The 12,215-nt window shown below is 40.6% G+C and overlaps 1 protein-coding gene across 21 annotated transcripts in view; it reads right to left on the bottom strand.

The window, feature by feature from the left end:
- LOC126953309 (uncharacterized) overlaps nt 1-12,215 on the bottom strand; it is a 598,727-nt gene that overhangs the window by 504,447 nt on the left and 82,065 nt on the right. The gene's annotated exons all lie outside the window — the stretch shown is intronic.

The following is a 12,215-nucleotide window of genomic DNA, read 5'->3' as shown; positions in this document are numbered from 1 at the left end:
AATTTTTTAAGTCTTTTTTTGTTTTGTTTTTTGGTTTTTGTATTTAGGCTGGAGCGCAGTGGTGCAATCTCGGCTCAGTGCAATCTCCGCCTCCCGCGTTCACGCCATTCTCCTGCCGCAGCTTCCGGAGTAGCTGGGACCACAGGCATGTGCCACCACGCCCGGCTAATTTTTTTGTATTTTTAGTAGAGACGGGATTTCACCATGTTAGCCAGGATGGTCTGGAGCTCCTGACCTCGTGATCTGCCCGCCTCGGCCTCCCAAAGTGCAAAATCGTTTTAAATAAATGTTTTTACTCCCCAAAAAGTAACTATGTGAGGTAATGTTCATGTTAATTAGCTTGATTTTCATTGGCTAGAGACACAGAGGAAAAAAATAAAGTAAAAATTAAATTTTAAAACATTTAATAAAAAAAGAGTGAGGTCAACAGTTGCATTCTGGGAGGTACAGCAGGAAGGATATATGATATAAGTGTGGCAAAAGATGTTGTCACCGAGATAGACATGTTCCTATCATGAATATGTGTGTATAATATAAAAATAAGGATTAATTTAGCTCCATGAAACCTCCTTTTAAGCAGGCTCCTTTAGATCCCCAAACTGAAACTCCTAAAGGCTACATGTGACTTTTCTTTCTGCATTTGCTATAAGGTGGCAAATCACCCACCCTTGACCATCAGAGTTTTCTAAAAAAGCAAAACAAAACAACTCCATACTAGTGCAGTTTGCATGCCTTACTACCATAGTGACAAATGTATACACATTTTTGCTTGTCAAAGATGTAATATTTGATAAACTGATAATAACAGAAGCTTTCATGCACATAAAGATAATAAACTTCGCATGTGCTTATAAAATTACTCGTATATTGAGATGTATTTCCAGTCACTGGAGGTGTATTCACATTTTCTCAACATAAACTGTTGTGTTGTGTTCTGTTCAGCAGATAGCGTGTGTGGCAGTGTGGCAAGGCTAAAGCCACACTTTCCTATCTAGTCCACAATCCCAGGCTATGCCCAGCACGCAAATGAGACTGCTGTTTTCTTAATCCTTTTTTTTTTTTTTGAGACGAGTTTTGCTCTTGTTGCCCAGGCTGGAATACAATGGCGCAACCTAGGCTCACCGCAACCCCCGCCTCCCAGATCTCCCAGATTCACGCTATTCTCCTGCCTCAGCCTCCCTAGTCGCTGGGATTACAGGCATGTGCCACCATACCCAGCTAATTTTGTATTTTTAGTAGAGACAGGGTTTCTCCATGCTGGTCAGGCTGGTCTCAAACTCCAGACCTCAGGTGATCCGCCTGCCTTGGCCTCCCAAAGTGCTGGGATTACAGGCATGAGCCATGGCGCCCAGCCAATTGTTTTCTTAATCTTGAAAGTGTGGAGTTGTTTACAAAGACACCCAGCTCATCAACTTGCTCATTCTTGTTTTAGCAGGGACTAGACTTTTTTTTCTGGAGTTGAAAACCAAGGTACAAAACAATCAAGGTTTTCCAAAACCAAATCGTAGTGTTTGTGCCAAAAGAGAAAATTTTGACTAGAGTAAAATATTTTAAAGTACCTACATTTTTAGAGTTCTCTAAAAAAAAATTTTTTTTAAAGATTATTTGCTAAATTAGTCTATTATCTGATCCTGCATAACTCGACCATAGTTGATGATGTCAAAAACTAGAAGTACCGGGCGTGGTGGCTCATACCTGTAATCCCAGCTCTTTGCGAGGCAGAGACAGGAGGATCCCTTGACCCCAGGAGCTCAAGACCAACCTAGGCAACATAGCAAGATCTTGTCTTTACTAGAAATCAAAAAAATTAGCTGGGTATGGGGGTGCATGCCTGTAGTCCCAGCCACTCAGGAGATGGAGGCAGGAAGATTGCTTGAACCAGGGAATTTGAGGCTGCAGTTAACTATGAGTGCACCATTGCATCCAGCCTGGGCAACAGTGTAATAAGACCCTATCTAAAAAAAAAAAAAAAAAAAAGAAAAGTTAGCAAGGAAGTGATTTAAAACACCTCTATTCCTAATTATATTTTAAATAAATTTTATCATTAGGACTTAGTATGCTCTCAGAGCTATGGTCTAAGAATCTCTAATTCCTAATTGACATAAATGTATTTTCATAGTGTTTGGTAAAAACAGTCAGCTTGTTTATTTTTTAAAAGGCTCATAGGCCAGGTACAGTGGCTTGCACCAGTAATCCTGGCACTTTGGGAGGCCAAGGCGGGCAGATCACCTGAGGCTGAGAGTTTGAGACCAGCCTGACCAACATGGAGAAACCTGTCTCTACTAAAAATACAAAATTAGCCGGGCGTGGTGGCGCATGCCTGTAATCCCAGTTACTCAGCAGGCTGAGGCAGGAGAATCTCTTGAGCCTGGGAGGCGGAGGTTGCGGTGAGCCGAGATCACGCCATTGCACTGTAGCCTGGATGACAGAGCAAGACTCTGTCTCAAAAAAAAAACAAAGACTTAAAATATAAAATTTATGATTAAAGAAATCAACTGATATCTATTTGGAACATATTTTTTCTCTCTGAAAAAATCACTCACCCTCACATATGGATACCACAATGGTGATTTTTTAAAGCACTGATGGATTTGAAAACTTCTCCAAAAGAAAGAAACTCTGTCTTTGTGGTAACATATTCCTTCTTAGATAAATGTGTCATAGCTGTATCACTGGGTATACTAGATTCCACAGCTCTTCAGTTTAAAAAAAAAAAAAAGGTGTTTTATACACTCTATATTGTACAAAATCTAAAACTTGCATGACAGACAAATGGAAGCCATCTTGAAAAGTAAAATAAATAAATTACTTCAGCAGAGAAAAAAGAATTATAGAACACAGTTATGCTGAAAACAACAGCTATGGGCAGAAAAAGTGACAAGACATACAGTAGCTCATTAAAAATTCAGAGGATATTGAAAAAAGCAAGTTTAATTTGCCCACCGTCACCAAATAACGCTGAAGGACAATTGACAAATACAACACATAAACCGTGTACTATGAAACTCAAAAATTTACAAGTTCTGTCATCCTCAATCCTTGCTTACCAGAAGCAAAGGGTGTAATGAAATCCATTTAATAAAAGCTTACCTCGACAGGAATTAACGGGAATATAGGACAAGGCATGGTGGCTCATGCCTGTAATCCTAGCGCTTTGGGAGGCAGAGGTGGGTGGATCACGAAGTCAGGAGTTCGAGACCAGCCTGGCTAACACGGTGAAATCCCATCTCTACCAAAAAAAATACAAAAAAATTAGCCAGGCGCGGTGGCGGGCGCCTGTAGTCCCAGCTACTCAGGAGGCTGAGGCTGGAGAATGGCGTGAACCCGGGAGGCGGAACTTACAGTAAGCGAAGATCATGCCACTGCAGTCCAGCCTGGGCAACAGAGCAAGATTCTGTCTCAAAAAAAAAAAAAAAAAAAGAATTATCAGGGACCAGGCTGGGCACAGTGGCTCATGCCTGTAATTCCAGCACTTTGGGAGGCTGAGGTGGGTGGATCATCTGAAGTCAGGAGTTCGAGATCAGCCTGGTCAACATGGTGAAACCCTGTCTCTACTAAAAATGCAAAAAAAAAATTAGCCGGGTGTGGTGGAACGCACCTGTAATTGCAGCTACTCGGGAGGCTCACGCAAGAGAATCGCCTCGGAGGCAGAGGTTGCAGTAAGCCAAGATTGCGCCATTGCACTCCAGCCTGGGTGCCAAGAGCGAGACTCAAAAAAAAAAAAAAAAAAAAACCATTTAAAAGGACCTTAAAAATTCTTCTCGTCTAGCCCTTTGTTTCCTCATAGGCATATTGCTAATCATCAACAAAGAAAACTCAGACCTGGAGCATTTAAGTAACTTTTATTCCTGTACACATTGCCTCTTCCTGCTTTCCTACTCCTCAGCACCCCCACCATGCCAACACAATACAATGCAGACTCTCTCTCATGATATCACCCATTCATAGTCCATCCTCATTCACAATAGTCACAGGAGGAAGGAAAGGTTACAGCACCAGAAGACGAAAGCTTGCTGTCACTCAACACATATAGGGGCTACTGTGTCTAGGACACCAAAAAAGAGCAAAGAAGTAAAAAGCAACACCTCCACTTAGGAAGTGTGGCAGGGAAAATGAAAAAAATGCCACAATGTTTACGGAGAAATATACCCAGAATCACTCATTGAGCACAAGTAGAATGAGTAGACATGCTCGGGAAACGGAGGACAAAGCAGTGGTCAGGATCAAGTGTTTCTGATGATCAGGGAAGGACTCCCTGGCCGGGGTTTCTTGGAAAGCAAGGGAGGGCAATGACAGGGTGAGGAAATCTTGTGCAACGGCAGAATTGGAAAAAACGAAATTTTCTGTGGCATACTTTAAGCAGTTCATGTGACCAGGAGACTGTTGTGTGTCCTCAAAGCTTCACAGGTGACTCCAAAACTGACCTTCAGTAGCACTACCATCATAATCATCCCTCTGTGTCCCCAGTGCACACAGAATCAAATCCTCACCCCTACTCCAGCCGACAAGGCCCTAGTGACCAGGCCTGTACTTGCCTCCAAAGCTCTTCACTTCTGGCAGCCACAATGGTCTCTTTGGAGTTCCTCATACCAAACTCATTCTGTCTTGGGGCCTTCGCCCTGCCTGTACTCCCACCTCAAATGCCCTTCCCCTTGATCTTCACAGGACAGGCTCCTCCTTGTCATCCAGATCTCAGTTGAGATGAAACCTCTTCAGAGACACCTCAGCTGACCTCCCAATCCGGTGCCCGCCCCGGGCACCTTTCCATTGCCCTATTTGAATTCTGTGTATTGCAATATCTTATATTTTCTTATTATGTTTTATTATTGACATTAATACAGTCAAACCTTACTGTTTACAGATTCCGTTATTTGCAAATTCACCTAACTTGCAGAAATTTACATGTAACCCCAAAATCAGTATGTATGGTGCTTTCCTGCTTTCAGGAACATGCACAGAGCAGTGGAAGTTCTAAGTTGCCTAACACACATTCCCAGTGGATGCTGAACAAGGTGACTCGCTGCCTGCTTCTTTCAGCTTCAATCATGTAAACAAGTGTCATTTGTAATGCCATGTTTTTGCATTTTTATGCGTTTTGTTGGTGATTTCACTGTTCGCAATGCCCCCCGAATGGAGGGCTGAAATGCTATTAATATCTAGTGTTCCTAAGCACAAGAAGTCTGTGATGTGCCTTGCAGAGAAAAGGCATATGTTCTGTAAGCTTCATTCGGGCATGAGTTGTTGCGCTATTAGCCATAAGTTTAATGTTAATGAACCAATAATATATATTAAATAGACACATATATTAAATATATATATATCAAATCTAAATGCAAATATATTTTAAAATACAAATAAAACGTATATTAAATAAAATAACATGCTAAATAAAACACATAAAATAAGCATATGTGTTGATTGATGAACATCTTGCAGCCAGAGACTTTCAGGAACCTAACCCTGTACTTTCCCTAGGAGCAGTGGTTCAGTATTTGCTAATTCAGTGTTCACAGCAACTTTGCAGAACATTAACTCTCTCAGATCATGAGACTCAGTGTATTTATTTTTATTTTTATTTATTTTTTTCTGAGATGGAGTCTCACCCTGTTGCCCAGGCTAGAGTTCAGTGGCACAATCTCAGCTCACTGCAACCTCCGCCTCCCGGGTTCAAGCGATTCTCCTGCCCCAGCCTTCCAAGTAGCTGGGATTACAGGTGCGCGCCACCATGCCTGGCTAATTTTTGTATTTTTAATAGAGACGGGGTTTTACCATGTTGGCCAGGCTGGTCTCAAACTCCTGACCTCGTGATCCGCCTGCTTCGTCCTCCCAAAATACTGGGAATACAGGCATGAGTCACCGCACACAGCCCAGTGTATTTATTTTTAATATCTGCATTTTTGGAGTTCTTCAAATAAAGACATTTTACTGAATTTGTGTATTTTCCTCCCGCTAAACCGGACCACAGCTGATGGTGACAAAAGTAGCAGAGAAATGGTTAAAAGCTCCACTTTTGTCCTTAATTCAGTTTCAAATAAATTTTTGCATGCAGATGAAGTGGGTTTATACAGCTATGGCATAATTTATTATTCCCTGAGAGCAAGAACTACAACTGTCTTGCACAGAGATATGGCTCACCAACACCTACAAACAATGTCTAACACCACGTGAGTTCCCACTAAAAATCTCATATGTGAATGAAATACTCCATGCCAAACAAAATCCTATTTCTTGTACTTATTTCCCCTGAAAAACGATATACCAAGTCTAAGGTACTAAATTCTTCCTTCCATTTAGCTTGGGTGGACACAAAATATGAGGCAATGACATTATAAAGACAAGGTCAAGGAGTTCAAAAACAGGGATCTGGGTTTGAATTCTCTGAACTGCTACATGTGTGAGCTTGGACACTACACTTTACCTCTCAGAATCTCAGTTTTCTTGCCTAAAAATTAGGGATAATACCACCTCCAGCAGATGACTGTGATACATAAATGTGATAATGTATATACAATTTCTAAGACATTGCTTCATACCTAACAGGCACTGAATAAAGACCATTCCTTCAAGCCTATGTGGAATCATGAGTCACACAGAGTAGCATTGCCAGAGGGAACAGAAAGTCCTCACTGGATATGGCAGAAACAGGAAGAGGGTTAGGTAGTCTCCGGCAGGCTGGCCAGTTTTGATCTTCACAACTTGGTTGATGATCCCCTCAGCACTACCTTCAAAAGTGATCCCTGTCCTCAGGGGTTGGTAACTGCCTTCCCCTTTACCCCCCCAAAAAAAACAAGAAAAAATGGTGAAAATCCACAGCCTCCTGTTTTGTGTTTATTTGCATTTTCTTTTGTTTAATTGTAGCAAAATATACATAACATAAAAATTTACAATTTTGGCTGGGCATGGTGGCTCACGTCTATAATCCCAGCACTTTGGGAGGCTAGGCGGATCAGGCAGGCTAGGAGGTCAGGAGTTCAAGACTAGCCTGACCAACATGGTGAAACCCCATCAATACTAAAAATACAAGGATTACCTAGGTGTGGTTGAACACGCCTGTAATCCCAGCTATTTAGGAGGCTGAGGCAGGAGAATCACTTGAACCCGGGAGGCAGAGGTTGCAGTGAGCCAAGATCACGCCACTGCACTCCAGCCTGGGTAACAGAGTGAGACTCCGAGACTTTGAGACTCTGTCTCAAAAAAAAAATTACCATTTTAACCATTTTTTTAAAAAATATCTTCTTTCTTAAACGCAGTCTCTGACAGGGGCTGCATGAAGACATGCATGAGATTTGGCCTTGAGAATATTATAACATTGCATATAATGCTCCTAAGCTTAGATATATGACCCCCAACCAATTTTCCACTACTTCCTGCTGAATGCCTCATTTGAGAAACAGACATTCTCCTAAAACTTCGTCTGCCATTCTCATTCTTGAAACTTGACTATTACATTTTGTGGGTGAATCTCTATTTTACATGATCTACCAAAATTTCCTAGCTGGCATGATTGAAATGAGTTTTTAAAATTTCTTCCTGCCTATATATTTTACTGTAGTGAGGAAGTTGGATGGTGTCTAACACCCATTTGGGATCTCACATATTATAATTCTGTTATTAAAATCACAGGAACGATTATACACCACACTATCTACACACAGGATAAAATGTTGCTTCAGTTAGCACAGACCAAAAATGGCATGCTTACAGTATCACACATTCCCAAACAAAGCATATCAAGCTTTGTACAACTGCCACTGAAATAGCCGCAAGAAAAACAAACACCATTTCAGTGACCTCACACAACCTCATTCTATAAACATTACGAAAACTCCTTTTACACTGATCTGTTTAAAGCAGCAAGACTTAAGGGTTGACTGATAAAGCTTTCATGTGAGTTCAATTACTTTTTTAAAACACCAAGTGAGTTTTGCTGAACTTATTGGCAGATTAATGTAGGAGAGCTGAGCAGCAAGCTTGCCTTTGTCTGAGGAACGAAGCAAGCCGTGGCTTCAGGTCTGTCGCATGAGACTTCTGACCTGAGAAGAATGTGATCATGGGCCCAGTAAGCTACCACAGATGTTCCCCTATCGCCTTGATATACTGACTCATCACTTGTCTCACTTGGTCCTCAAAAGTAGGTATCATCTTCAAGTATTTGGAACTTTGTAACATATTTGTCCAGTTCTGTGGCATTTCAAGAACCACCTTATTAGCAAACAAAGTCACCCACTGAATGTGTTTAGAATTACAAACACACACTCCCATGCTTTTCCTACATGAGTGATATCCAAACCGATTCCATCAGAAACACTTTATTCCAGTTATCTACTACACAGCTGGCAATTCCAATATAGGAAGGAATCCTCTAGTTGTCCACATGACAAAACAATGCTAACATGTAAATGTATTGGAGTTCCGCTTCTGTGTATGAAGTATTAAATACAACAGGAGGAGGAGGAGTGTGTGGGAGAAGGAAAAGAGGAGAAAAGAAATAATAAAATAGGCTAGGCATGGTGGCTCACACCTGTAATCCCAGGACTTTGGGAGGCCAAAGCGGGTAGATCATCTGAAGTCAGGAGTTTGAGACCAGACTGGCCAACATGGTGAAACCCTGTCTCTACTAAAAATACAAAACATTTTCTCAAAAAGAAAAGAAATAATAAAATAATGGATTTCAAACGCAACCGTAGCATCACATTTAATTGTGAAAGACTAAGTGCTGTGCCGGGTGTGGTGGCTCACGCCTGTAATCCCAACACTTTGGGAGGCTGAGGCAGGTGCATCACCTGAGGTCATGCATCACCTGAGGTCAGGAGCTCGAGACCACCCTGACTAACATGGTGAAACCCTGTCTCTACTAAAAATACAAAAATTAGCTGGACATAGTGACGGGGGCCTATAATCCCAGCTACTCAGGAGGCTGAGGCACGAGCAGGAGAATCACTTGAACCCAGGAGGCGGAGGTTGCAGTGAGCCGAGATCGCACTATTGCACTCCAGCCTGGGCAACAGAAGGAGACTCCGTCTCAAAAAAAAAAAAAAAAAAAAAAAAAAAGACTAAGTGCTTTGACTTCAATGTTTGTTCATTAAGAATGACCCATAAAGAAAGGGAGCTAACAAGCCACAAACTTGGACAGAATGTCTAAAGGACATATAAAATGCTACTATCTAGAATTTATAAAGAGCTCCTACAAAAAAGCAAATTACAGCCAGACACAATGGCACAAGCCTGTAGTCCCAGCTACTAAGAAGGCTAAGGCAGGAGGATCACTTGAGGCCAAGAACAGACCATCCCGGGCAACATAGTGAGACCTCATCTCAAACAAACAAACAAACAAAAATACAGACCATAGAAGAAGTGACAAATGCAAATATGTATTTGCATACAAATGGCCAATAACATATGTAAAGATGCACAATCTCATTAAGTATTCAGGAATGCAAATTAAAATCTTATATAAGAAACTATGCTAAACACAATACCAAAGGTAAGTTTGCAAGGATGTTGAATGTTAGGAATATTTCACTCATTACTCATGAATGTTTGTCCCAACCACCTTGAAAAACAAGCCAGCACCAACTCAGAAAGTGGAATATATGCATGCCCTGTAATCCAGTTATTCTCTTTGGGAATATTTCCCAGAAAAACACTTGCTCTGTGTACCAGGATACAAGAATGTCCACAGCAGTATTATTTGCAATGACCCAAACTGCAAACTACTTGACTTAGTTTAGCTTCTCTCAGAAGCAGACCCTAAGAGAAAAATGAAGTTTATTTAGAAGGAAAAAAATAAACAAACAAACAAAAAAAACTGGTAGGGGTATGGGGAAGTAATACAGGGAAGAAAAGGTAGCCAATAAAGGGTGCGCCATTAAACCAACTACTGTGAGTCACTGGGGCATCCTCTCATAGAGAAGCTAAGGGAACTGCAATTATCCAAGGGAGCTGTGGTATTTACACCCCAACTCCCCAGAGTCATTGGTTGAGACCTGCCCCCAGGGGCACTCCTGGCTTTCTGTGATGTGCAAGACTTTCTGTAGTTGGGATGGAGAGGAGAGCCCTTAGGCACAGATGCAGATAATGCATCTGGAGGTTGATGAGTGCATCAAGGAAGATCTAAGATGCATGGGTGAGGAATTGACAGAATCTGCTACAAAAGAAAACCCACAAGTCCACTGACAGGAAATGGATAAACGGAGCTACATTCATACACAGTAGTACTACACAGCAATGAAAATAAATGTATAAAGTTGCACACATCACAAAACATGTAACGTTAATTTTTAAAAAGGCAATAGAAGAAACAATACAGTTTCATGTATTTAAAGTTTTAAAACATGCAAAATAAAGTAATTATTAGTTAGGGACACATATATGGTGAAACCATGAAGGAACACAAGCAAATGGAAAACGAAAATGTCAGGATGCTGACTTACCTAAAATATGCTAAGAGAAGGCTGGGCGCGGTGGCTCAAGCCTGTAATCCCAGCACTTTGGGAGGCAGAGACGGGCGGATCACGAGGTCAGGAGATCAAGACCATCCTGGCTAACACAGTGAAACCACGTCTCTACTAAAAAATACAAAAAACTAGCCCAGCCAAGTGGCGGCCGCCTGTAGTCCCAGCTACTCGGGAGGCTGAGGCGGGAGAAAGGCGTAAACCCGGGAGGCGGAGCTTGCAGTGAGCTAAGATCCGGCCACTGCACTCCAGCCTGGGCGACAGAGCGAGACTCCGTCTCAAAAAAAAAAAAAAAAAAAAAGCTAAGAGACTAAACATGTTTGAAATTATCAAAATAACATTTTAATTTGGAGAAATTAACTTTAATTGAAAAGGGAAAAGTTGTATCTGAGGTATAGGTGAGGAGGAAAAACTGAAAGGTAAAACAGAATTGATACTGTTCTCAGCTGGATGGCAGATGCATGGGTCGGCATTTTATTGCTGTCTATTTCAGAAATGTATGTACACTTTTTATGCATAAAATATTTCAAAACAGTAAAAGATTGAAATAAAAGATATCAAAACATTCACATAATTTCTCTGAGTGGAAGAATAATGGATTTTCTTTTCTTCTTTTTCCTTCTCTGTATTTTCTGCAATAAATGTACATTCCTTTTATATTAATAAGACAATTTGAAATTAATCATTTCCTCATAAACCCCCCCTTATCTCCCAATTCTAGTTCTACCACCTTATACACATGGTCAATCTAGAAAAACAGGGAAATCAAACAGTTCCTTGATTCCCTGTTGTGGTTATTAATTTATACAGAGATCCCCGGTTTGCTAATTCAGCTGCAAATTTACATTTGCCCACAGGCATTGATGCCAAAAAAAAAAAAAAAAAAAAAAAAAAAAAAAACTAGGCCAATTCTAAAATAAATCATCCAGTGGGCAATTAAATACTAGATAAAAATTGAAGGGAAGAAAGAATTAGAACTTTATAGGTTAAATCCTATTATAACAAATTTCATATGACAGTTTCTATTCTCTCATGAGAGATTTTAAGTGGAATTCAGGTTATGCCAAACATTGCTTGAAAAGATTGAAGTATTTAAAGACTATTAAGAGACTCAATGTGTTAATAACAATCACAATCACAATTTTTATTTTGAAAGACAAATTATACCTGAAAAGGGGGAACAGACTGCATGGTCTACATAACTACTGAATATGGGAAGACCAAAGCTCCAAGATGCTTGAAATAACCAACTTGTGTATTCATCAAATGCCTTGTATATTTTATCAAACCATTAAAAACTAAAATCATTACCACTGCTCTCAGAGGTTACGTCTATCACACAACTGGTTCCACTATTTGAATATAAATTTATAATCAATATCAATCATCCTATCAATGCTAGAACAGAATAAATGTTCTTCACAGGTTGCAAAAACTTATTATAGTCACTACTAGAAAGCGGGTGAATTTGTGACGCTCTACGATGTATTTGTCCATTCTATTAGCAGAATCATGTTTTGATGATGCACTAGTTAATATGTCTTCCTTTGGGACTCCAAAATCATTAAGGTTTATGTATTCATAATCTGAGAGGCCTAAGTGAATAGGCTTGAGGGCCCCAGGAGCACTTAAAAGCTAGTTGGGAAGAAAAGTGCCTGCCCAAATAGCTTTTGCAGAGCAACAGACCGTGAAACTCCTTTGTGAGCTCAGATAAGCTTGGACTGAAGAGGACTCTCATCAACTCCTGCTTACCCAAACTGC

This window comes from Macaca thibetana, chromosome 4 (assembly GCF_024542745.1).
Source record: "Macaca thibetana thibetana isolate TM-01 chromosome 4, ASM2454274v1, whole genome shotgun sequence".
NCBI lineage: Eukaryota > Metazoa > Chordata > Mammalia > Primates > Cercopithecidae > Macaca > Macaca thibetana.
Note: the sequence above shows the minus strand (reverse complement) of the source record. Positions and strands in the feature narration are given on the sequence as shown.